This window comes from Schistocerca gregaria, chromosome 1, assembly GCF_023897955.1.
Source record: "Schistocerca gregaria isolate iqSchGreg1 chromosome 1, iqSchGreg1.2, whole genome shotgun sequence".
NCBI classification, from domain to species: domain Eukaryota; kingdom Metazoa; phylum Arthropoda; class Insecta; order Orthoptera; family Acrididae; genus Schistocerca; species Schistocerca gregaria.
The window spans coordinates 405,847,153-405,873,295 of record NC_064920.1 but is presented as its reverse complement, the minus strand read 5'-3'; positions in this window follow the sequence as shown (position 1 = coordinate 405,873,295).

The following is a 26,143-nucleotide window of genomic DNA, read 5'->3' as shown; positions in this document are numbered from 1 at the left end:
GTTCCTTTCTGCTTCATCTCGGTTGAACTTCATAGCGCTTGGTATACTTTAATAGCAAGGTGGACAAAGGAAACGTCAAAGTAACATATGACACCCAATCTATCAAGCCAAAATGAGTGAGTTCCAGAGTGAGCATAAATATAAACAACAGAAAAGTGATCCCTAGTGAAGATAGGAAGGCGCAAGCTCTACATAAAGGTTTTACAATAAATACTGACACAGCTAAAAGGGTCACGTTGAAAGTTCCAGTGACAACAAGAATATATGGAGCCGTAAAGGTCCATAAGGAGGGCAATACTCTTAGCTCTGTCGTCAATGGGATCGACTTGCCCATGTGCAAACTAGCGAAATACCTGGTCTACATGTTATGGCGTCTGGTTGGTCACAAGGAGTCGAATGTTAAGGATTACATGTACTTAACCCTGTTAATACAGGAATAGGAAGTACGAGCATCGGATTTTATTGTCAGCTTTGGCATAAAATCTTTGCTTATAGCCGAGACCACGAAGTTCCTACAGGAGCAAATACCACCAGGCTCCTGCGACTTGATTCCGTTGTGCCTGTCATCAAAACATTTTAGCTGGTTGGGCAAATGCTACTAGCAGATGAAGTGGCAATGGTCTCCACCCTTTCACTTGTAACAGGTGACGTAATCATGCAAGCGTTCGAACAAACAGCACTAATTTCTGTGACAGTCCGCCCACATTGTTAGCTGAGGTGAGCGATGCATTCATCATATGGCAGCATAGAAAAGCTGGATTCACAAATCACAGCAGCTGCCTACGTAGAAACATAGAAGTTCATTGCACTCAATCTTCGCTAATTTTCTAGTGGCTTCACTGGTTTTGACTATCTATTCATTGTCAATAACCCATAATATTGCCTGGCCGATGGCTGCATCAAAACTGACGCACACAAACATGTTATCTCTATGCTGAGTCGCATCACAGTCCAGCACAGAAAACACGCAAAAGAGAAGAAGAACATCTTCCTGTTATTCCTAACCTTATGTGAGAGCAGTTCGAAACTACTCGAGCTAGGTACTAGCACCGCGGAGGAATTCAGTCTACATTTCAGAGCTGCTGCAAGGTTGGAGGTCTACAAATCCTATGAAGGATTTCGAAGACGTTCCTCATGTTGCAGACATTTACGAACTTCGATCTGAATGCGGCGAAGTCTATGCTGGTGAAACTGTGAGACCGATTAGCAGTCTTGTTTTGGAGCACGAATGCTACCTCCAGCTGAGACAACATACCAAACTAGCAATAGCCAAATACCAAATGGACTGTGACCAAGTCATCAGTTTCCACAACCTTTGTGTGCTTTCTGCATCAGCGAATAATCACTTTATTGAAATAAACATCCCAACTGAAAGTTACCGATGACCTGGCTGCGAGCTATCCTGTTCGAAATGTGTTCACCAACCAGCAACTCCACGATATCCAGGAGATTATGAACAAGCGGCCACGAGAGAACTGCAGCGGGACAACGGGATGTTATTGCAGGAAAGCGATGATCCGTAGCACAAGTTGCCTATTCGCCGATATCCGCTAAACATCTGCCACATTAGCACAGAGACAGCCTACCATGCAGCCATCGCTCTGTAGGATCTTTGACTTCGAACTATCCATTGTCAACTCAGTTGTGAGGCTGATTATTGCCTGACAATCTAAACAGACGGCATGAAGGCCTGTACTGCCATGTACCGATTCAAGTGAGTAAAGAGAAATCTACATCTACATCTACGTGATTACTCTGCTATTCACAATAAAGTGCCTGGTGAGGGTTCAATGAACCACCTTAACAAACAATGGCTCTGAGCACTATGGGACTTAACATCTCAGGTCATCAGTCCCCTAGAACTTAGAACTACTTAAACCTAACTAACCTAAGGACATCACAAACATCCATGCCAGAGGCAGGATTCGAACCTGCGAGCTTAGTGAACGCGCGGGTGCAGACTGAAGGGTCTAGAACCGCTCGGCCACGACGGCCGGCAAAGAGACAGACAGTTTATGGGTGATTGAATTGGGGGAGGGGAGCAAAAAGCGAGGTCATCGAGCCAATCGGATTAGGGAACAATGGCGAAGGAAGTCGGCCATGCTCTTTCAAAGGAACTATCTCGGCATTTGTCTGAAGCGATTCACAAATATCGCGGAAAACCTAAATCAGAATGGCCGGGCGCAGGTTTGAACTGTCGTCCTACCGCATGCGATCCAGTGTGCTAATCACTGCGCCACCTCGCTTGGCCAGACAATTTAAGGCCAAGTGTCGTTCAAATCTGCGTGGGTGGGCAGGCTGGCAGATGGGTGAGTGCGACACAACAGGGCAAAATGCCAACGCCTATTTACTTCCACCGTCCTGAGTGGAATGCGTAAGCTCTAATTAACGGTCACAAACCTACGCGGGAAACAGCACGTAGGCCGTGAATCCGTTATCTTGAGGCTGAAAGAAACGCTTGGCGAGGAACTGATATTATGTGAATAATTAAATTGCCAATTAGTTTATTTATCTGTGATGCCACTCGCTTTTTATTGGCAGGACACCAGAAAGTGCACAATTACATTCCACTTTAGAGTCACAAATAATTTCCGTTCTTCAGTGAAATAATGAACTGCGTATTTTCGGTAATTACTATCACACTGTTCTCGCCGCCATGTCCATACAACCATACATTGCTAATGAAGCCTTGACACTGATTTCTGCAGACATGTCTGTCCTCCTAGGCTATCCAATCAGTTCTGATCTTACAGCCGAAGCACTTCGCCCGTTATCCAAGTTAGGAGCGATCCGAAGATCGTCGAAGTGTTTCGTCTCCCTTTTCGTTTAGATGTTGTTCATTATTCTAATGATTATTAATACTTGAGAAATAATGAACCGATAGCACGCTACTGAGATAGGCTTTAATTTGAAACGCAAGTAAATATGCTGTTTTCTTTGTCTAACATTAATAACAGAAGAGTATCATTTTGGCACGCAACTTCCGATGCAACAGCCAATCGTGGAGAAGGACCACAATTTAGGCGGTCCTTCTCAAGATACCCGTACCGAGCAAACCATCTGTCATCGGTACCTCACACCACATTACGTCAGCTTTCCAATTCTTCTCTCAGCTGCTGTAAGAAGAGCTTCTTGTACCTGAATATGATGACTGTGAAGCCAGAAATTTTACAAGCTGCATCACAACCACGTCACAGCAAATGTTGGAAGTGGCCTCCATGGGATGCTATGCACGCGTTCACACGTCACATCATGGACTGTCGCATTCTTCAGCACTTTCCGGCCTCTGTCCAAATAGTGCCACAGGCGTCGCGAACACTCTGTTGAAGGGCCTGCAAATCAGAAATTGGTTCAGCATTCACAACGGGTTTCACATGCCCATAGAGATAACAATTCAGGGGACTTAAGTTTGGTGATCTAGCAAACCATGCTACAGGACGTCCATGTCCTGTCCAACCTCCGGTGAAGATGTTGTTGAGGTGCAGGGGAAGTGTAATGCTGATGTTGGTTGGTGCTCCGTCATGGAGAAACCACATAACCTGTCATATTGCCAAAGGCACATTCTCAAGCAGCCTAAGCAGAATATTCCTCACGAAGCCCAGGTAAGTTCCTCCGCCGAGGTTTTTTGGGATAATAACAAGTCCAAGCACATAGTCGTCGAGAATACCTACTCACACGCTGATACTGAACCGATAATGTTGAGACGCGTCAACCACTACCCCAGGAGTCTCTGTAGCCCACACATGACGATTATGCAGATTGAAGTTGACAGTTCTGGTAAAGTTTCCTTCATCAGTAAAGAGGACTGATGACAGAAGTCCCATAACTGTGATGGCCTGATGAAAATGTCATCAACATAATCTTTCCCGTAGAGGGAAATCTGCTGTTGATAATCCTTACACTCGATGCAGGGGTAGTAACAGTTGTCATGCAAAATACACGTAATCGTAAATCGTACTTTGGCCTACACATGTTGGCGGGCCAACCCTGTAGAACCGGTCCTCCAGATCTGGTTAACACACAGCCAGCCACCTCGCTGCACGTTCGTCTGCCTTGAAGTACCCATGATCACACTAGCGTTCAGAAAGGGCTTAAATGTTGTGTGATGTGGTTGGTGTCTGTAAGGTACTTGTTTTGGTATAGCCGTGCTGCCTGTCGGCCGTTTCCATTGGCTTGGCCGCACACAAACACCATCTCGACTTGTTACCGACGTGAATGCCAGACCGTTCTGCTGCTTACAGTACGCTGCGTCAGTCACACAGCTTGCGACACGAAAGGAACACACGGACCGTGGTCAGAGGAACGTTCATTCGTCAGCGCTATCCACCGTAGCTACGATGCACTTCCGGCCACGTGTGGATCGGACCATCTTTTCTCCATTTCCAGTCAGGAATGCGTCCCTGCAGTCTGTCGGTTTTATTAATGTTCGCCCAATATCGCTACAAGGCACAAGGAACCAAAAATTTGCATACCATTCTTTATTAATTCATGTATCGCAGCTTTAGTAGATGCTCTCAATACCGCCTTTACAAATTCACACCGTTTGCAATGTTTTGATACGTAATTCCACATATATTTTTAATATGTCTAAGTGCTGGTGTGTTTCTGCTTAAAATTGTGTTGTCGCGCTATAGCCTATCTGTACGTATTGTCAATTCCTTATATGATCTATATTCCCTAACGTATTCAAACATCGTTGGTATTCCAGTTAACTGATCTACATCTACATCTACGTGATTACTCTGCTATTCACAATAAAGTGCCTGGCAGAGGGTTCAATGAACCACCTTCCGTTCCACTCTCGAACGGCACACGGGAAAAACGAGCACTTATAATTTTCTGTGCGAGCCCTGATGTCTCTTATTTTATCGTGATGATCATTTCTCCCTATATAGATGGCTGGCAACAGAATGTTTTCGCAATCGGAGGAGAAAATTGATTGAAATTTCATGAGAAGATCCCGTCGCAACGAAATGATTGCCACTCCAATTCACGTATCATGTCTGTGACACTGTCTCCCCTATTTCGCAGTAATAGAAGACGAGCTGTCCTTCTTTGTGCATTTTCGATGTCATCCGTCAGTCCCACCTGATGCAGATCCCACACCGCACACCAATACTCCATAATAGGGCGAACAAGCGTGGTGTAAGCAGTCTCTTTAGTAGATCTGTTGTACCTTCTAAGTGTTCTTCCAATGAGTCGCATTCTTTGGTTTTCTCTACCCACAATATTATCTATGTGATCGTTCCAATTTAGGTTATTTGTAATTGTAATCCCTAAGTATTCAGCTGAATTTACAGCCTTCAGATTTGTGTGTGTTACCGTGTAATCGAAATTTAGCTGATTTCTTTTAGTACTCATGTGAATAACTTCACACTTTTCTTCATTCAGGGTCAATTGCCACTTTTCACACCGTACAGATATCTTCACTAAATCATTTTTCAAATCGTTTTGATCATCCGATGACTTTACAAGACGGTAAATGACAGCATCATCTGCAAACAATCTAAGACGACTACTCAGGTTGTCTCCTATGTCGTTAATATAGATCAGGAACAATAGAGGGCCTATAACACTTCCTTGGGGAACGCGGGATATTACTTCTGTTTTACTCGATGACTTTCCGTCTATCACTATGAACTGTGACCATTCTGACACGAAATCACGAATCCAGTTGGACAACAGAGGCGATATTCCGTAGGCACGCAGTTTGGTTAGAAGACGCTTGTGAGGAACGGTATCGAAAGCCTTCTGGAAACCTAAAAAATTAAATTTTGTCAGCGTTACTAGCAAGTATTTCGTCCATAAGTGATTTTAAGTCGTGGAGTGTACACACTAACTCTAGAAGTAACCAACAGTCATTACTGGCCCCTCGTGATAAGCCCTGTTTGCGCATGATCAAACGACTTCTTAATAAAAGATTTCTATGTCAGCCTACCTGGCAACTATTCATCTAGTTTGCTCGTAAAAGATGATGATATTTTCAGAATGCTCTTACAGTTTTACGAAAGCGAAAGCCAGAAGTTATCGACAACAGAAGAGGACTGAAGACGACGTACGTGCTTCACAGGACACAATGAGCCGACATGTAGTCGAGAGAGAAACAATGAAGAGTAATGATAGCAGAATGAATTTGTGATGAGAGTGCTTTCTGCGACAAGATCTTGACTGACAGCTTGTGTCAGCTGCATAAAACATCGTTTATGATCATAAAGATAGGTGTATGATAGTAGCTGCGTGGGAAAGTACGTACTGCAAAGCACTGTTATAAAACTGCAGACTACGCTCTTCCGTTCTCTTAAGCTATTTTCTCTTTCTTTTTCTGCAATTTACTAACGTTTTGTCCGGATGGTAAAGACGATGATGCAAGAGACGCAAAAAGTGGATTGTCTTCTGTCATGTAAACACGCTACTCGTAAGATAAACCACGTTTTGCTTTAATGATTTATTATTAACTTGAGAACAAGCATCCACGTAATACTTCGCTACTTTTTATGTAATCTGTTACGAAATAGCAGCGTTACTAGAGAGAGAAAGATATCAAACGTATCACAAATTCTGTAAATAACGTTCAACATACAGTTTGTGTACTTAATTTCATAACATCTTCTACACTATTGTTACACATGACCAAAACCGACAGGAAAAGAAATGTACTACAGTAGTTTGTCTCAGATAACATACAGAGGTTTCCATATATTCGAACGATAATAACTTTGGAAAACATAAACTATTATTTACTCGACGTTTGTGTATGCTTGCACAAAACTGTAACAGCAGATGTGATCCAGCGACACTTTCTTTACCGCTCTACAGCAGACAACTGCATGAAAGGTACGGCAAAAGTGACACGACACAGCTCGCATTAATGTATTTGTCGTTACGTACCAGTGTGCGACCTATGTCATTATGCTGTGACAATTTCATGAATAGATCATATCTACACTCTGAAAATCTTCGTATCAGTGTAGTTACTTGATTGGAAAAGCAGGAAATTCGGGAATTTTCAGGGAAAGTGAACAACCTCTTCATCTCAGAGTACCACTTGCAACCTACGTCCTCAATTATTTGCTGGATGTATTCCAATCTCTCTCTTCTTCTACAGCTTTTGCCCTCTGCAGATCCCTCCAGTAGCATAAAGTCATTCCCTGATGTAACAGATGTCCATCCTATCATCCTATCCTTTCTCCTTGTCAATGTTTTCCACATATTCCTTTCCTCTCTGATTCTGCGCAGAACCTCCTCATTCCTTATCAGTCCACCTAATTTTCAACATTCGTCTGTAACACCACATCTCAAATGCTTTCATCCTCTTCCGTTCCAGTTTTCCCACATTCCTTGGGCCACTGTCATACAATGCTATGCTCCAAATGTACATTCTTAGACCTTTCTTCCTCAAATTAAGGACTATGTTTGATACTAGTAGACTTCTCTTCTCCAGGAATGCCGTTTTTTCCAGCGGTGGTCTGTTTTTGATGTCCTCGTTTCTCAGTCCGTTATTGTTTATTTTCCTGTCTAGGTAACAGAATTCCTTAACTTCATCTACTTCGTGACCCTTGATCCTGATGTTACGTTTCTCGCTGTTCTCATTTCTGTTACTATACTTTCGTCTTTCATCGATTTACTCTCTGTCCGTATTCTATACTCATTAACTGTTCATTGCATTCAGCAACTCATGTAATTCACTCAGGATAGCAATGTCATCAACGGATCGTATCATGATATCCTTTCACCTTGAATCTTAATTCCACTCTCGAATTTTTCTTTTATTTCAATCATTGCTTCTTCGATGTAGAGATTGAACAGTAGGGGCGAAAGACTACGTCCATGTCTTATACCCTGTTTAATGTCAGCACTTCTTTCTAAGTTGTCCACTCTTATTCTTCTCTCTTGCTTCTTGTACATATGGTATATTACCCGACTCTCCCTATTTTTTTCAGTATTTCGAACAAACTGCATAATTTGACATTGTCAAACGCTTTTTTCGTGTCGGCAAATTCAATGAACGTGTCTTAATTTTTTTTTTTAGTCTTGGTCCACTATCAACCACAAAGTCAGAACTGCCTCTCCAGTGCCTTTACCTTCCATAAAGCCAAATTGGTGGTCATCCAACAGATCTGCTATTTTCTTTTCGGTCTTCTATCATACTTATGCACAATTTGGATTCATGAGCTGTTAAGCTAATTGTGCAATAATTATGGCATTTGTTGGCTCTTGCAGTCTTAGGAATTATGTGGATGATATTTTTGTGAAATACAGATGGTATGTCACCAACTCATTCATTCTACACATTAACATGAATAGTCGTTTTGTTGCCACTTCCCCCAATGATTTTAGAAATTCTGGTATAATGTTATCAATTCCTCCTGCTTCATTTGAACTTAAGTCCTCCAAAGCTCTCTTAAATTCTGATTCTAATACTGGAACCCCTATGTCTTCTAAATCGACTCTTCTTCCATCACATCAGACAATTCTTCTCCCTCATAGAGGCCTTCAGTGTACTCTTTCCACCTATCCGCTCTATCCTCTGTATTAAACTATGGAATTCCAGTTGCACTCCTAATGTTACCACCCTTGCTTTTAATTCCGCAAAAGGTTCGTTTGACTTTCCTTTTTTCCTATATGCTGAGTCTGTCCTTACGACAATCATTTCCTTTTCGATTTCTTCAAATTTTTCATGCAGCCATTTCGTCTTAATTTCCTTGGAATCTATGTTTATTTCATTCCTCAGCGACTTGTATATCTGTATTCCTAAATTTCACTGAACATTTTGACACTTCCATCTTTCATCAATCTTTCTTCTGTTACTCATGGTTTCTTCGCAATTACCTTCTTTGCACCCATGTTTTCATTCCAACTTCTACTGTTGTCCTTTTCGGACAAGTCCTTCCTCTTCATTTGCATTGCCAACTGAGGTATTCCTTCTTGCTGCATCTATAGTCTTAGAGAATTTCAAGGATATCTCGTCATTCTTAGTACTTCCGTATCACATTTCTTTGCGTATTGATTGCCTTTGACTAATCTCTTAAAATTTAGTCTATTATTCGTCACTACTACGTTGTGATTTGAGTCTGTATCTGCTCCTGGGTATGCCTTACAATCCAGTATCTGATATGTGAATCTCTGTCTGACCATGATGTAATCTAACTGAAATCTTCCCGTATTATCCGGTCTTTTCCAAGCATACCTCCTCCTCTTGCGATTCTTGAAAAAGGTATTCACTATTTCTGGCTGAACTTTATTACAGAACTCAATGAAATTTTCTCCTCTCTCATTGCTTGTCCAAAGCCAATATTCTCCTGAAACCTTTTCGTCTACTCCTTCCCCTATAACTGCATTCCAGTCCCCATGACTATTAGATTTTCGTCTTCCTTTACGTACTGTATTATCCTTTCAATATTCTAAAATTCCTTCTCTATCTCTTCAGATTCAGCTTGCGACAATGGCATGTATACCTGAACTATCGTTTCCCTGTCGGTTTGTTGTCGATTCTGATAAAAACAACCCTGCCCTGAACTATTCCAGCAACACAGGCTCTGTCTTATCTTCCTATTCATAACGAATCCTACTCCCGTTATCCCATTTTCTGCTACTGTTGGCATTATCCTATACTCATCTGACCAGAAATCCATATCTTCTTTCCATTTCCCTTCACTGAGCAATAATGTATCAAGATTGAGCCTCAGCATTTCCTTTTCAGATTTTCTAGTTTCCCTATCACGTACAAGTAGCCAGTTTATTATAAAGTGAAAATTTCTTGTAGACATAAATAAAAAGAAATTGTAATGTCCACTGTTGTAATATGTATTTAAGTACATCCATCCAAATCATCTACTTTGTTTCCGATGTATGCCATAATATTTACATAATATGTCCACAGTTGTAATACATATTTATGTACGTCTATCCCTTATCACTTATGGTTTCAATGTATACCATAATGTGTCACTCTTTAACAAACTGACTGCTTTATTTATCTTAATTTTAATGTTTCTTTTAATGTAAATAATAAGTAATGGAACAACAGTAATTTATAAATTCCTACTGTCATATATGCACTCTTAGACATGTTTTGAATATATATATATAGTTGCGACATCGCAATCTCTGTGTATATACCTTCATGTGGTGAAATTTCTTGGTGTGTGAGTAAAGATACTTAAAAAAAATTTCATGATAGTCTTCGCTGGTGCATGATCACAGGAAGGCAGCACTGGGATGTAATGGCGAGGTTTTTTTCAACGTAAGTAACCAAACTATCTCCATAAGAATAATTTGTGAACATCATTTGAAATCATTGTGAGGCACAATTATAGTGAAAAAGCTATTGTCTCACATCTTGTTTTGGTTGTAGGACACCACCATCCTGAGGTAATTTCAGCATTTGGGAAAAGAAAGTAAAAGGAAATGTAAAATGTATATTTACTTGAAATAGCCGCTGAAGATGAACCTTTAGGTTCGAAACCGGTAACAGGGCTACTTAAATTAATAAATAACATAAAAAAATTGCTGGTTGCTGTTGTCTTCTCTGTAAGAGTCAACCTACAATATTATTGGTGGTGTGACCTCGCTTCCATACGTTGGTGGCTTGGCAAACTAGTACTGTCGATACATATTGAACGTCTGCAGACCCCCTTTGGCCGAGGTTTTCGGCCGACATTGCTGATTATTAATCAAAACTTAAGCATTGGTGGGCTACGAACCCGGAACCGAGAACGTTTTGATTACTCATCAAAGACGTTACTGCTGTATTATTATTATTGTTATTATTGAAAGCAACCTCCTGGCTCTCAAAGGGATGGGTGGGGGAAAAGTGAGCAGGGGTTTGCAACTCGAGGCCTGGCCACCATGTGCCACTCCTACCCTCCAGGAATCAAGGAAAGCGTATGGGACGTGGAGTACAGGCACAATGAACATAGTTTATTTATTTTCTTTTCTCTTCTTTCTTTTTTATTTTTGTTTATTTATTTATTTTTGTCATTAATACCTCCGAGTATATCATGAAACTGGCGTCACGCGAGGAGGGGGCGCAGCAAAACTCACACTAATTGAGACTATCAATGTATAGTTTCTCTGAGAAGAACGTTCCGATGAATAGTGAATACATTGTTTCTAAGATTGGAAGAGGCGGAGATCACCTCTTCATGACGGGAACACCCCAGGTCTGGGGTGGGATAAAGAAGACATTGCAAAGGAAATTGGAGAAAAATGGTTTGTATTTTGGGTTGCGGAAAACTGCACAATGGCGTTCATTAAGGAACTGCCAAAAGTCAAGGATACTTTTCTCGCTATCAGCAAACAAGTAGTATTCTGCATGTCCACAAATCCACTTCACTGAGTCCGTATTCACTTGCGGGAAGTATCCTGCGTCTGGAAAGAGGAGCAGTTGAAAAGGTATCTGATGAGGAGTCGTACGTGTAATTAGTGACAACATCTGTCACGTCAAGAACGAGACACCCATCGCCGGTCTGCACACCAGGCGGTACTCGTCTGTGTCCATAACGTCACAATCGACACACAACAGGGTGTCTGTGAGGTGAATCCTGTGAAGACGTGACGGGGACTATTGCTTCCCATTGGCAGTAAGGTACCATGCAGACTGGATGTCATTGTCAAGATAAGAAGCGCATACTAACCGCCCAACGGCACGCCAGTCGACATAGGGCAGCTTCCCCTCAACTACATCTGGTGACCTGTGCTGCTGAAGGAAACTATACATCGCCCTCGTGGATGTCGAGATCGCTGGCTGGCAGTGTCACAGTACATACATAGCTCAGTTCAAGGAAAAACTGGCGGAAGTAAAAGAAGGGTGGCGGGACTTCAGAGCTGTGTATGTGCTCAGAGAGAGTGTGGTGCATGGGCCTCCAGCAACAAGCTGGTAAGGCACATACGACTGCAACACTACAGCGACAGTAGTAGGGCAAACAGAGTACCACTCCATGTTACATTGCCGCCAAATTTATTCAAAATGGCGGCTCCAATGTATCAGCTATAGATGTGCTAATTTCGCAATGATGTCATGGTAAGAAGGCCAAACTTTGGGAGAAGGTAGGTCAATTGGGCTACCTCCACTAACCTAACTCCTCCTCAACTCTCCCAAAGAAAATGGCAGGAAAATTATGGCAGGAAAAAATGGAGTGAAAAAAGGTCACTTGGCATACTTCCACTAACCTCAGTCATCCAACCACCAACTCTTCCTTGGAATGGCGAGAAAAGGACTCAGTCTGTGTCCAGCTGCTGGAGAGGAAGGAATGTACCTTATTTATTTTCAGTGGGAAGTTGGAACAATTTATTTAGAGATAGATTTCACATAGTTTATTTATTAAGCTGATACAAAACACTGGTTCTCATATGCTTGGGGTCACAATAATTAGTCTGCGGACCTGCAAACTACTCATAAATTACCGAAATAATACAGTACACTGATTTACAGACACGCAAACAACTCGTAAATTGTCAAAATAAAGCATGTAAAACGCAATGCAAACATGCTCACTGATTGTCGAAATAATGCATTGCACACCCTACAGACATGTTGAGAAAATAATGCAGTACACTGTTGTACACGCATGTTCACTACTCGTAAAACTGGCAAAATGATGCATGTATAATGCTCTGCTAACACAGTCACAATGCTTGTTGTTGTTGTTGTTGTTGTTGTCTTCAGTCCTGAGACTGGTTTGATGCAGCTCTCCATGTTACTCTATCCTGTGCAAGCTTCTTCATCTCCCAGTTCCTACTGCAACCTACATCCTTCTGAATTTGCTTAGTGTATTCATCTCTTGGTCTCCCTCTACGATTTTTACCCTCCACGCTGCCCTCCAATGCTAAATTTGTGATCCCTTGATGCCTCAAAACCTGTCCTGCTAACCGATCCCTTCTTCTAGTCAAGTTGTGCCACAAACTTCTCTTCTCCCCAGTCCTATTCAATACCTCCTCATTAGTTACGTGATCTATCCACCTTATCTTCAGCATTCTTCTGTAGCACCACATTTCGAAAGCTTCTATTCTCTTCTTGTCCAAACTAGTTATCGTCCATGTTTCACTTCCATACATGGCTACACTCCAAACAAATACTTTCAGAAACGACTTCCTGATACATAAATCTATATTCGATGTTAACAAATTTCTCTTCTTCAGAAACTCTTTCCTGACCATTGCCAGTCTACATTTTATATCCTCCCTACTTCGACCATCATCAGTTATTTTACTTCCTAAACAGCAAAACTCCTTTACTACTTTAAGTGTCTTATTTCCTAATCTAATTCCCTCAGCATCACCCGATTTCATTTGACTACATTCCATTATCCTCGTTTTGCTTTTGTTGATGTTCATCTTATATCCTCCTTTCAAGACACTGTCCATTCCGTTCTACTGCTCTTCCAAGTCCTTTGCCGTCTCTGACAGAATTACAATGTCGTCGGCGAACCTCAAAGTTTTTACTTCACAATGCTTAAAATAGCCAAAATAACGCAGTACACAAAGACTCACTGCATGTAAAATCACTCTCGACCTATCGGTAAGAAATTTGAGCTTGACGCATCAATGAACTGTTCCCTACAGAGGTCCAAGGCAGAATGATGATTGGATGTGTTGGGCAAACAACAGTCCAGCCTGTCCCACATGCAAGATGCCTCTGGGCGTACACATGTTTACCTGGCCACCATGGCTAGTGCAGTGACACAACGCTTTTGTATGTGTGGATACAGCCCCAGCATAATTGCCAAATGAGATGTTTACCTAATGATCCATCCTTGCAGGTGCAGCTAAAAGGTTGTCAATGTTATAGTGACATTTCATGTCTATGTAAATAACAACCAAGTGTCGCCCTGGACTCGCTTGGTACGTGAAATTTACAATACTCAAATCAGTCACATATGACAATGACAAGAAAACACAAACACAGGCTTGTAATTGGCAAAGATTTATTACATATATCCCCAAAAACAGTTGTACGAAATCTTTTACAAAACCGGCCTTCCAATAGCCACTAATAACAAATATAATTAAAATCCTTATAAAGTCTTTGCAAGATTATATGGAATGAAACAAGTAAAGATCCTTCCTTTCAACCAAATAAAAAATTGTCCCAGGTAAAGCATTATTCCCCACAAATTTACCCCTAGGTAAAAAACAGTACAGAAATCTAAATAACAAATTTTAAGTAAAACAGCAAAATCCTCAACGGGAACCTTAGACCAATAAACAGATCATAGAACAATGGAATTTCACCAGTTCTATAGTGACTTATTCCACTGAACTCACACATGAAATCCCTTTCAAGTATAACAACAACCCTTAGGCAGGAAAGACAGTTATCTTAATAGTCAGTTCCATGCAACAGCGGGCACACCCTAATAGAAGAGTGACCAAACTACTAGGAACAGGGGATGCACCTTGGCGCAACCCAGACACGTTAATGAGAGGAATCTCCAAATAATTACAAGAGAGAGTACACAACCTCTGTCAACTACTGGTGCAATCAGCGATTCTGACAGGATATAGCCAAGTAGCACCGAGTCTCACCAAAACGTAACTGGCTGAACTAACGGCGTCTGAACATATTTCAATCATGGCGCCGCCTCCTGTACTGGTCAGTCCGGAACTGATTGTTCCCGTTGCTCGTAGCATATTGCAACATTTAAAAAACAAAGGACAGACAACCAAACCAAAGTTCACTACACAAATCCCCTTATTTCAGAGTTATGCCCCCCTCCCCCTTTAAATTTAATACCCTTAACACATGCAAGACCTCAGACAAATAGCATTCACTTTTTGCAGCTGGTAATTCTTTACTCTTACAGGCAGCCCCCAATAACAAGCATAAATTCTGGAGAAGTTGATGGCCTGTGGAACCAAGAGCATAAAAACCTATAAATCAAGACACCATAAAGCACTCAAGTAACATTACAAGCACACTGTGTTAATACTAAACATAGTCTGCACACTATCCTAGAATGACTGCTGCAACCTTCAGACTAAAAATGGCTCTGAGCACATGGGACTTAACTTCTGAGGTCATCAGTCCCCTAGAACTTAGAACTACTTACACCTAACCAACCTAAGGACATCACACACATCCATGCCCGAGGCAGGATTCGAACCTGCGACCATAGCGGTCGCGCGGTCCCAGACTGGAGCGCCAAGAACCGCTCGGCCACCCTGGCCGGCTTCACAGTTAGTCCTCCCATCACTGAGCAGTGTTTTACACTCTTAACGCCGCTAATCAATGGGTACTGGAACCAAGAGTGAATTCCTTATTCGTGCTACGACGGGGTAGTCACATGCAAATCACTGTTTCTAACTGTAAACACAAGTTACGATCAGATTGATCACAAAAAACTTCAAAGCAATAGCAGATGCCCAACGTTAGTCGCAGCAAGCGAGGAGGATGTGAATACCATACATAGTCATCCAGCATCAGGTAGTACACTTGCTAGTGCATTGGAGGCCTCACCACAAGCCCACCGCTGACACACTCCTCAAAATATAACACAGCGCCATGAGCAACCAATGCTCCTGCGTAACATTCACTCCAAGACTCGCCAACACAACATATTCCCAAGTAAAGGGCAAGCATGACCACTAGGGCCTCTGAGCGGAAAACCAAGAGAACCATAACTGGAAGCACAGCTCTTAAATAGCGGTCAGAAGAGGAAAATTAAACAGAAAACTTGCATGCCAGAACGAACGGGATAACTACCCCTACTAGATAAGAGAACCACTGGCGCCAGCGACTCCTGTATGGCTCAGTGCTACACTCCAGGAAATTGAAATAAAAACACCGTGAATTCATTGTCCCAGGAAGGGGAAACTTTATTGACACATTCCTGGGGTCAGATACATCACATGATCACACAGACAGAACCACAGGCACATAGACACAGGCAACAGAGCATGAACAGTGTCGGCACTAGTACAGCGTATATCCACCTTTCGCAGCAATGCAGGCTGCTATTCTCCCATGGAGACGATCGTAGAGATGCTGGATGTAGTCCTGTGGAACGGCTTGCCATGCCATTTCCACCTAGGGCCTGAGTTGGACCAGCGTTCGTGCTGGACGTACAGACCGCGTGAGACGACACTTCATCCAGTCCCAAACATGCTCAATGGGGGACAGATCCGGAGATCTTGCTGGCCAGGGTAGTTGACTTACACCTTCTAGAGCACGTTAGGTGGCACGGGATACATGCGGACGTGCATTGTCCTGTTGGAACAGCAAGTTCCCTTGCCGGTCTAGGAATGGTAGAACGATGGGTTCGATGACGGTTTGGATGTACCGTGCACTATTCAGTGTCCCCTCGACGATCACCAGAGGTGTACGGCCAGTGTAGGAGATCGCTCCCCACACCATGATGCCGGGTGTTGGCCCTGTGTGCCTCGGTCGTATGCAGTCCTGATTGTGGCACTCACCTGCACGGCGCCAGACACGCATACGACCATCATTGGCACCTTCCGCCGACCACTGGCGACAACATCGATGTGCTGTGGACACCTCACGCCCCACGTGTTGAGCAATTCGGCGGTACGTCCACCCGGCCTCCCGCATGCCCACTATACGCCCTCGCTCAAAGTCCGTCAAATGCACATACGGTTCACGTCCACGCTGTCGCGGCATGCTACCAGTGTTAAAGACTGCGATGGACACTGACGGCGGCGGTGCACAAATGCTGCGCAGCTAGCGCCATTCGACGGCCAACACCGCGGTTCCTGGTGTGTCCGCTGTGCCGTGCGTGTGATCATTGCTTGTACAGCCCTCCCGCAGTGTCCGGAGCAAGTATGGTGGGTCTGACACACCGGTGTCAATGTGTTCTTTTTTCCATTTCCAGGAGTGTATATAAAACTTTTGCGAGGCTTTCAGAAACGTTTTATGAAAATATCACAGAATAACACAGGATGCATTCTTCTTAGCGATTCTAATGGGACAGCCCATCCATTACATATCAACCCTGATATGCTGAAATAGTTAACAGTCGCTTTTGTTGTAGGAGCTTTTGTGATGTCTCATCTTGTCTGCTTGGAAATTCCTGTCCTGACAGGAGCTGTTTACGAAAACATCACAGAATAACACCGAATCAATTCTTCCTGATGGTCCTAACAAGGCCCTCTGTCTATGACATGTTAGCTTTCCCAGAAATTTTAACATCGTGCTTTCAACATACATCTCATAAATGGTAAATGTTCACTCTTGTTCTCAGTGCCAAAACCTTCATCATGCCTGTGTGTGTTTGTGAAAACACCATCAATCATAAAAGTACTTTTGTTGTTTTTAAAGAGAGTACTGTCTAAGCACAGCTGGAAAAATGAGAACAATTACACAAACAGAATACAAAGCACTGTCCTACAGAAGAGAAAAATGGCTTTAATTTTCGGTGTCCTACAGCTGCAGGTCCGTCCTAATGCCACAATGGGGGATAAGGGACACCATCCCGTCAGAAATGGATGGCCTGCTTCAACTTGTCTTTGAACACTTGACCCAAGAAGACATCACGTTACTCTTGGAACTTTCTTTAGATACCTTGCCCACATCTTGTTCAAACCAGTCTATGGAGCCTCCTATGCCCCAGCACAAAGGATGTCTTGTGAATGAATGGAGCATTGCTCTTACTAAATTCTCACTGAAAATAAATGAAGTACACTCCTTCTCTACAGCAGCTGGACACAGACTGAGTCCTTTTGCCACCATTTTCCTGCAGACTGCTATCCTGGATTACGTCATGGGAGAGGAGAGGAGGAAGGAAGACAGCATCCTCTGGTGGCAGTACTGTGTACTAGGTGAGTTGGACTCCAGACCTCATGGTGAACACACTGGATGGAGTTACTACCTATGACAACTCAAATTGTTCAAATGAACAATGCATGCAAAATAAACACATCCATCCTATCCAGCTGCCGAGCACAGGCTGAGTCCTTTCCCTGCCAATTAGTGGAGGTAGCCCAAGTGACCTTCTCCCCCACCAAATTTTCCATCCATTTTCTTGGGGAGGGTAAGGGAGGGAGGGAGGGGGGGTGGGGATGGGGTTAGGTTAGTGGAAATAACCCAATTGACTTATTTTCCAACCAAAACTTGAACTTCCCACTATGACATCATTATGACACTGCGACATCTATAGCCACCATATTGGATCTGCCACCTTGAATAATTGGCAACGATGGAATGTCAGGCAGTGATCTCTTTGGCCTACTACTAACGTCATGTGAGAGCCAATGAAAAGGGCTACCGCTCTGTCAGGCACATGCTACAACCTAAATCGCCCCTGCACTGCGGGAGTCTGAGAGTCTCGTACTTTATATTAACAGCAAGTTGTGGCAAAAAAAAAAAAAAAAACCAATGCTGCTAGCATGCAGCGGGTCATGGATGGCAGAACAGGAAGTATCTGTGCCACGTAAGGGATATGCGACACAAAACCCCTAGACCACAGTGTGAACTTACAAAACATATAAGAAAACATGAGAAAATTCTGAAGTTGTCAGACAATTCTGAGAGAAACCAGAGGGAGATGAACTGTTCGTTGATGAACAGAAATATTCTGAGTCATTTTGCTCCAAATCGTTCTGAGGTTCTCCATCGAAAACAATGTGTTGTGGAGTCACGACGCGAAGGGGAGCTCGCCGGTACCGGGGAACTTCGTTACAGTCCCTGATTTCTTCGGGTGTAGTTCCACTTCTCATTGCAAGGTTGTAAATGTGACAGAGAGTAACGTGCGGGTGAGAATTTGCACGTAGCTGTGAATTCGTCATTTGCACAAACTCAAAGACGTTTCCTTTTCTAAATTTTCTAAAAATTGTAAATGCAGATCCATATTTTATCATTCGTAGTTTTTAGATCATTACTGGATATTCAAACCTTCATTCCTTTTACTAATTTCGATGGAAGATCGTACTTTGCACACCTATTCTTAAGTGTAGCTAAAGGCAACAATGACCACAGTGTGAAAGCATCTGATTCCAAATACGATGCGTAGTTACTATCAAAGTCTGATAATATTACATTCCACTGATAACTATTTGCATGTATTTTGTATAACTCGTAATAACACTGTATGGCTCGGAATGGTGTGACGAACGACGGTAACGAAATTATTTAGAGGGGTGACGATAGTTAATTACGTACAGAAATGTTGATAAAGCAGTAAGTCTAATCTGAACGAGGAATAATCCGTAATCAGTGACGTGACAATTCAAAAAATTTCATTTGTGGCCAAGAAAGCTTTTGTTACAGTGGTTAGTCCAATGACTGGATGTTGCAACTCTCCACCCTAGTCTATCCTGTGCAAGTTTCTTCATCTCCAAATAAATACTGCAAACTACGTCCATTTGAAGCTGCTTACTGTATTCAAGTCTTGGTCTAGCTACTAGCTGCACAATTTTTACCCCTCCACCACTCCATCCCCCCCCCCCCCCACGCCTCCACTCACACACACAGTTTTTTTCCATTGAAACTGATGATTATTTGATGCCTCCATATGTGTCCTACCGAATGATCCCTTCTTTTAGTCAGGCTGTGCCAAAAACTCATTTTTCTATAATTCAATTCAGTACATCCTCATTAGTTATTCGATGTACTCATCTAATCTTCAGCATTAATTCCTACATTTTGAAAAATCACTCTACATTCTGTTCTATACAGTAAATAGTGATACCAGCAATTGATGAATAGCAGTCAATAAAAAATGCAGAATACTCAAATGTTTGAACGAACATATTGGTGAAAACTTTAACTGAAAGTAGAAAGTTACTGGGGCACTCAAACAATTAATTTCAAATACTTTTGCTCTTGGTATAATTGCTAATCTTGGAAACAAAGAAACGAGCTTACTGACATACTCTGCATGTTTCCATTGAATAATGTACTAGGGAATAGTTTTCTACAATAACTAATCACCTCGAAAGAAAGTATTGATTGCACATAAGCGAGCAGTAAGAATAGTATGCAGTATTCACTTGCTAGCGAAATTCGTGACAAATAATCAATCCATTACGATTGGAGAAGTCCATACCTACAACAACAGAGGAAAAAATTATATTTGTTGCCCATTTTGAAAGCTGTCAGTGTCTCAGAAAGGAGTCCAACACGCATCAACAAAAACTTTTGCTAAGATAAACTGTTTGACAGACAGACAAGGAAGTTTTAAATCTTCTAGAGAGCTCCTTCTATTCCACATCAGAATTTTTAATTACAAACTACTGCCCTGTAAGCACGAAAAAATTTGCTTCTGTGTGTAGCTGCACGAGTAGGACTAAAAAATTTTAATATCCCTAACATCTCGTGGTCGGGGTTCACAGCCATGTCGAAATTTTTGAAGGGCGTCATATTCGTCGTTTACTATAGAAATCATTTAATTCACTATAGCAGTTTCGGCTTTTGAGCCATTTTGAAGTGGTACTGTAAAAGGTTTTGCTTCAGCACATGTAAGACTTTATAATACAGAGGATTTTAAAGTCTAACATGTCCTGAAGCAAAGTCACACCACTTGTAAATGGCTCAAATACCGAAATTACAAATGTTAATTAAATAATTTCTACAGTCAACGACAAATACGATGTCCTTTAAAAAAACTAAAAAATATGTTCATTAATTTGAAAATTAATCATACACACTTGTCGGGTAAACTGACTGATTTCATATCATTCTATATGTTCCATATCACTCTGCTTCTACATCTAGATGATTGCTCTGCAATTCACAATTTATTGCATGGTAAAGGGTTCATCGAACCACCTTCAAGCTATTTCTCTACCGTTCCACTCTCGAACAGCTCACGGGGAAAACGAAACACTTGAAACTTTCTCTCTTATATTAAGGTGATCAGTTCTCCCTACGTAACTGGGAGTCAAGAAAATATTTTCGCATTCCGACAAAAAAGTTGCTGACGGACATTTCGTAAACAGATCCTGCCGCACCGAAAAACGCCTCTTCCTACGTTCTAGGTCAGTCCATTTGGTACTCACAGCAATACTCCGTAAGAGGTCGGAAAAGCGTACTGTAAACATCCCCTTTCATAGACCTGTTGCATTTCCTAACTGTTAGGCCAATCGCTGCAGACTTTGATTTGCTTTCCCTGCATCACTACCTGTGTAAGTTATTCGTAATTTAATCCTTATGTATTTAGCTCAGTTTAAAGCGTTTATATTTGTGTGATTTGTCGTACAACCGAAGTGTATCCAGTTCCTTTTAGTACTCATGTGGATGACTGCACAGTTTCCCTGTTCAATACCACGTCCGGCCATCCTGATTTCGGTTTTCCGTGATTTCTCTAAATCGCTCCAGGCACATGCCGGGATGGTTCCTTTGAAAGGGCACGGCGGACTTCCTTCCCTACTCCGATGAGACCGATGATCTTGCTGGTCTCTTCCCCGAAACAACCCAACCCAATTACACAGTTTTCATTAGTTGGAGTCAATTGTCACTTTTCCCCGCATACAGACTTGTCTCTAAGTCATTTTGCAATTTGTTGTGATCATCAGATGAATGTACAAGACGGTAAATGACATCTTCATCTGTAAACAATCTAAGAGCGCTGCTGAGATTGTCACCTAAATCGTTTATGTAGTTCAGGAACAGTAGAAGGCCTAAAACACTTCCTTGAGAAACCTCCACTTATTGCTTCTGTTTTACTCGATGACTTTCTGGCAGATACTACACTCTGTGGCTTTCCTAACAGAAAATCACAAATCGAGTGGCAAAAGTGAGACTTCAATCCATAGAAGTCGATTACCAGGAAAGGCGTCAAAAGCCTTCTGGAAATATTAAAATATGGAATCGATTTGAGATCCCCTGCCGATAGCACTCGTTAATTCGGGAGGATAAAGAGCTAGCTGCATTTCTCTAGAACGATGTCCTCTGAATCCGTGTCAGCTATTTCTCAACAAATCGTTTTGCTAGAGAACTTTCATACTGCTCGAACACACTATATTTTCCAAAATCTTACTGCAAATCGACATTAGTGATATGTGTCTGTAATTTAGATGTTTACTTGTATTTCCTTTCTTAGGTATTAGTGCGACTTGTGTAACTTTCCAGTCTTCCGACAAGAAAGCGGTTGAATATGATTGTTAAGTATGGAGCTATTGTATCACCGTACTGTGAAAGGAACCTGACTGGCATACAGTATGTACCAGAGTCCTTGAATTTATTAAGTGAATTGATCTGTTTCACTATGAAGATGATTCCTCTTCTAAGTTATTCGTGTTAGTGGCTGTTCTTGATTCAAATTCTGAAATATATCCTTTGTCTTCTCTGTTGAAGGAATTTCGGAATTCCGAGTACATCAGCTCTGCTTTAGTGACACTGTCATCAGCAACATCACCATTGTTATCGCTCAGTGAAGGTATTGATTGCGTTTTGCCACTGGTGTACTGCACACACGCCAGAATCTCTTTGGATTTTCCGCTACATTTTCAGACAAAGTTTCGTTGTGGAAACTATTAAAAGCATCTCATATTGAAGATCGCATTAAATTTCGAGTTACTGTAGTGCTTCGTCAATCTCGGGGATTTTTTGTTCTTTCAAATTTGTCGTGCTTTTGCGTCTGCGCCGATCTTAAGGATTTGGCATTCTTCTCTATCTGGCATGCTTTTTACGATGCTTCTGCAACAGTGTTCTGATCTGATCTTGGTATAAATCTCTCAATTGCCCTCGATATTATTTCTTTGAATTCAAACCACATCTGGTCTGCCCTTGCATAGTAAGGTTGGAAGGAGTGGAGACTGTCTCTTAGGATTGCGTCAAGCGAATTTTTATCTGATTCTTTAAATATATGTACTTTGCGTTTATTGTTTTTACCGCTTCAGTCTCGCTACAACAACGTTGTGGTCACTAATTCCTATATCCGCCATGAGGTTCGTATCCGCTCAGGATCACTTGTTGCTAAGCGGTCAAGTGTGTTCTCGCAAACATTGACACCTCGAGTAGGCTCCAAAACCAGTTGTTCAAAATAATCTTGAGCGAAAGCATTTAGTATGATTTTAGACAACTTTTTATAATTACCATCGACTTCATACATGCATTTACACTAACATATGGACGGTAGATTGAAGTCAACAGTAACTATAATTGTGTGACTGCGGTACTTGGTCGAAACGAGACTTAAGCTTTCTTTGAACTTTTCAGAAACTGTGCAAGCCCTAACTTTTCTCGGCGAATCGAATGTTCAAATAACTTACGGGGTTGCTTCCGGCTGACGTCATCGAACACCGCCGATATTTCGACAGGAGCACACCCTGCCACTCTCAAGGCACAAATGCAAGGAAAGAAAAATGTGCGAGCAAATTTAATACCTCCGTTCACAGAGGAGAAACAAGGAAGACACCACACACAGAACAAGTGTCAACACAACCAAAGATAACCAACATCAGAAATATCGATAGTTACTATTAATCAACAGGTGAGGTAGCACTAATTCTGTCCCTCTGTTTTTTTTGATGAGAGACAGAGACGATACTTTTGTTGTTTGGCCTCATGGTAGTGAGAATTTAAACCGGTTTTTGGAACATCTGAATTCAATCCACCCGAATATTCAGTTCACTATGGAGGTGGAAAAGAATGGATGCCTTCCCTTCCTTGAGGTGTTGGTCAAAAGGAAGACTGATGGTACGTTGGGACATTCTGTTTACAGGAAGCCCACCCACACTGACTTGTATCTGCGAGCTGATAGTTGTCACCATCCAGCTCAGCGTGAAGGAGTAATTCGCACCTTGGTTCACAGGGCCCACGTTATCTCAGACCCTGAAAGTTTGGCAGCTGAGCTAGCACATCTCGAAGTCACCTTTCGTCAGAATGGTTATAGTGAGAGGCAGATCAAACGTGCGTTGCGCCATCAGCCTTCTGTGCAACGGGTGAGTGACGATAGCAACGAAGTGGCACCTAAGTCTACGGCCTTTTTGCCTTACGCAGGAAGCATTTCCAACAGGATTGGTCGTATTTTACGGAAATATGATGTGAAATGTGTTTTTCGACCACCTTCTAAGATTAAGGCCCTGTTGGCGTCCGTAAAATATGATCTTGGTTTGCGTAAGGCTATCGTATTCCCTGCCGTTGTGGCATATCATATATTGGTCAGACAATCAGGACTGTGGAAGACCAGTGTACTGAACATAAGCGTCACAAACGCTTACAACAGCCGAGCAAATCCGCTATTGCATAACATTGCCTTGACACCGGTCATCCTATGGAATACAACAACACGGAGAATCTGGTTTGCACGTCCAGCTATTGGGATAGTGTTATTAAGGAAGCTGTTGAAATCAATCAAGCAACCTTATTAACAGAGATGGTGGATTTTGTTTAAATGCAGCTTGGAATCCGGCTCTGTCTCTCATCAAAAAAGAGAGGGACAGAATTAGTGCTACCTGTTGTTAATAGTAACTATCGATATTTCTGATGTTGGTTATCTTTGGTTGTGTTGACACTTGTTCTGTGTGTGGTGTCTTCCTTGTTTCTCCTCTGTGAACCGAGGTATTAAATTTGCTCGCACATTTTTCCTTCCTTGCATTTGTGTCTTGAGAATGGCAGGGTGTGCTCCTGTCGAAATATCGGCGGTGTTCGACGACGTCACCCGGCAGCAAACCCGTAAGTCATTTGAACTTTTCAGAAACTGTATCATCTGAATCAGTGGATCGGTAAAAGAAATCGCCTATTAGTTTATTCCGATTGTCAAGTATAGTAACCGCGGGATCTATCTATGTCAGTTTCATTACAAGGGAAGCTACTTCTGACAGCAATTAACACTCCACCACCAACTGTATTTAACCTATTCTTTCTCAACACCGATAGGCCCTTTGAAAAATTTCAGTTGCACTTATTTCCATCTTTAGCCAATGTTCGGTGCCTACCTAAATAACTATTGAGCTTCATTGCTTTCTATTAACGCCTAGAGCTCTGCTTCTTTTCCAATAAACCTCCGATAATCTACAATTACAATACTGATTGTTGTTGGGTCTACCTTTGTGCTTTGTACCTTTTTAGAACAATGCTCTTTTTATCATTTCCTGATAAACTTTATCCTAAAAGCCGCCTGTCCCGTCCATACAGCTCCTGCTACCCGGGTAAACGCTTCCTGTTAATAATAGGCAGACCCCAGAAACCCACTACTCTAAGGCGGAAGTTGAGGAATCTGCAGCCTACACGCTCGAAAAACCGTCTGAGCCCTGATTGAGACACGCCACTAGGCTCTGTACTATAGGATTCAGTCGGCTGTACAGTTGATGATCACCGCCTTCAACTCGGAAGTAAGACTGGCAATCCTAACTAATTCAACTAGCCGCCAGAAACCAGAGAGAATCTCTTTCAATTCAAAGCGACACTCATCGTTAGTATCTACATGAGCCACCACCTGCCATTAGGTGCATTCTGTGCTTTTCATGGCATCTGGAAATAGCTATTCTACATTTGGAATGATTGCTCCCGATATGCACACAAAATGCAGATTGGATTCCTTCCCCTCTCCTAAGCGGCCCCATAACGCGCCTGACGTTGGAGCTCCCAAACACAAGTAATCCCACCCGCCGTGAATTCCCAGACCCTGCGGGCCGAGATTCTTCCTCTGGAAGAGAGCGAGCTGCTGCATCTAGCTCCTTATCAGCCACAGACAGCACCCAAATCTGTTCGTCCGACGAACTGGGAAGGCTCTCAAATCGCTTGGCAGGAAAGTCTTTCACTGCCAGCCACACCTTGGAACGACCTCCCATTCGACCACAGGTGAAGGGTCAACCTGAGTGTAGACAGCACCCAGGGAAGCCGAAGTAGTTCACTGATGGGGGCCATATGGGACATGCTGGACGTCCCTCAGCTCCACACCTCTAGCCCCCCAGAGTGATGGCCAAAGGAAACAGCCTGAAGGTGCATGACTGAAGCCCACTGGCAATAGCCTTAGGCTGCATGACTGAAGCCAACACCGCCTGGAGCTTTAAGTGACGGTCACAGACTCACCTCACAACTGAACACAGTTATCACATTTCCAAACATACTAAAATGGGCGGAAGTGAATTCTAGTTAGTAAAACGCGCAAGTGTGTCTTATAAGCATACAAACACTCACAAAACTTCGAAGTTTAAATGGAGGAGCACAGAGGAAATTAAAAACAAATCGCTTGTTATGAGAACCTGGCATAACTTATGCCGTTAGACTTTTGAAAGGAAAAAT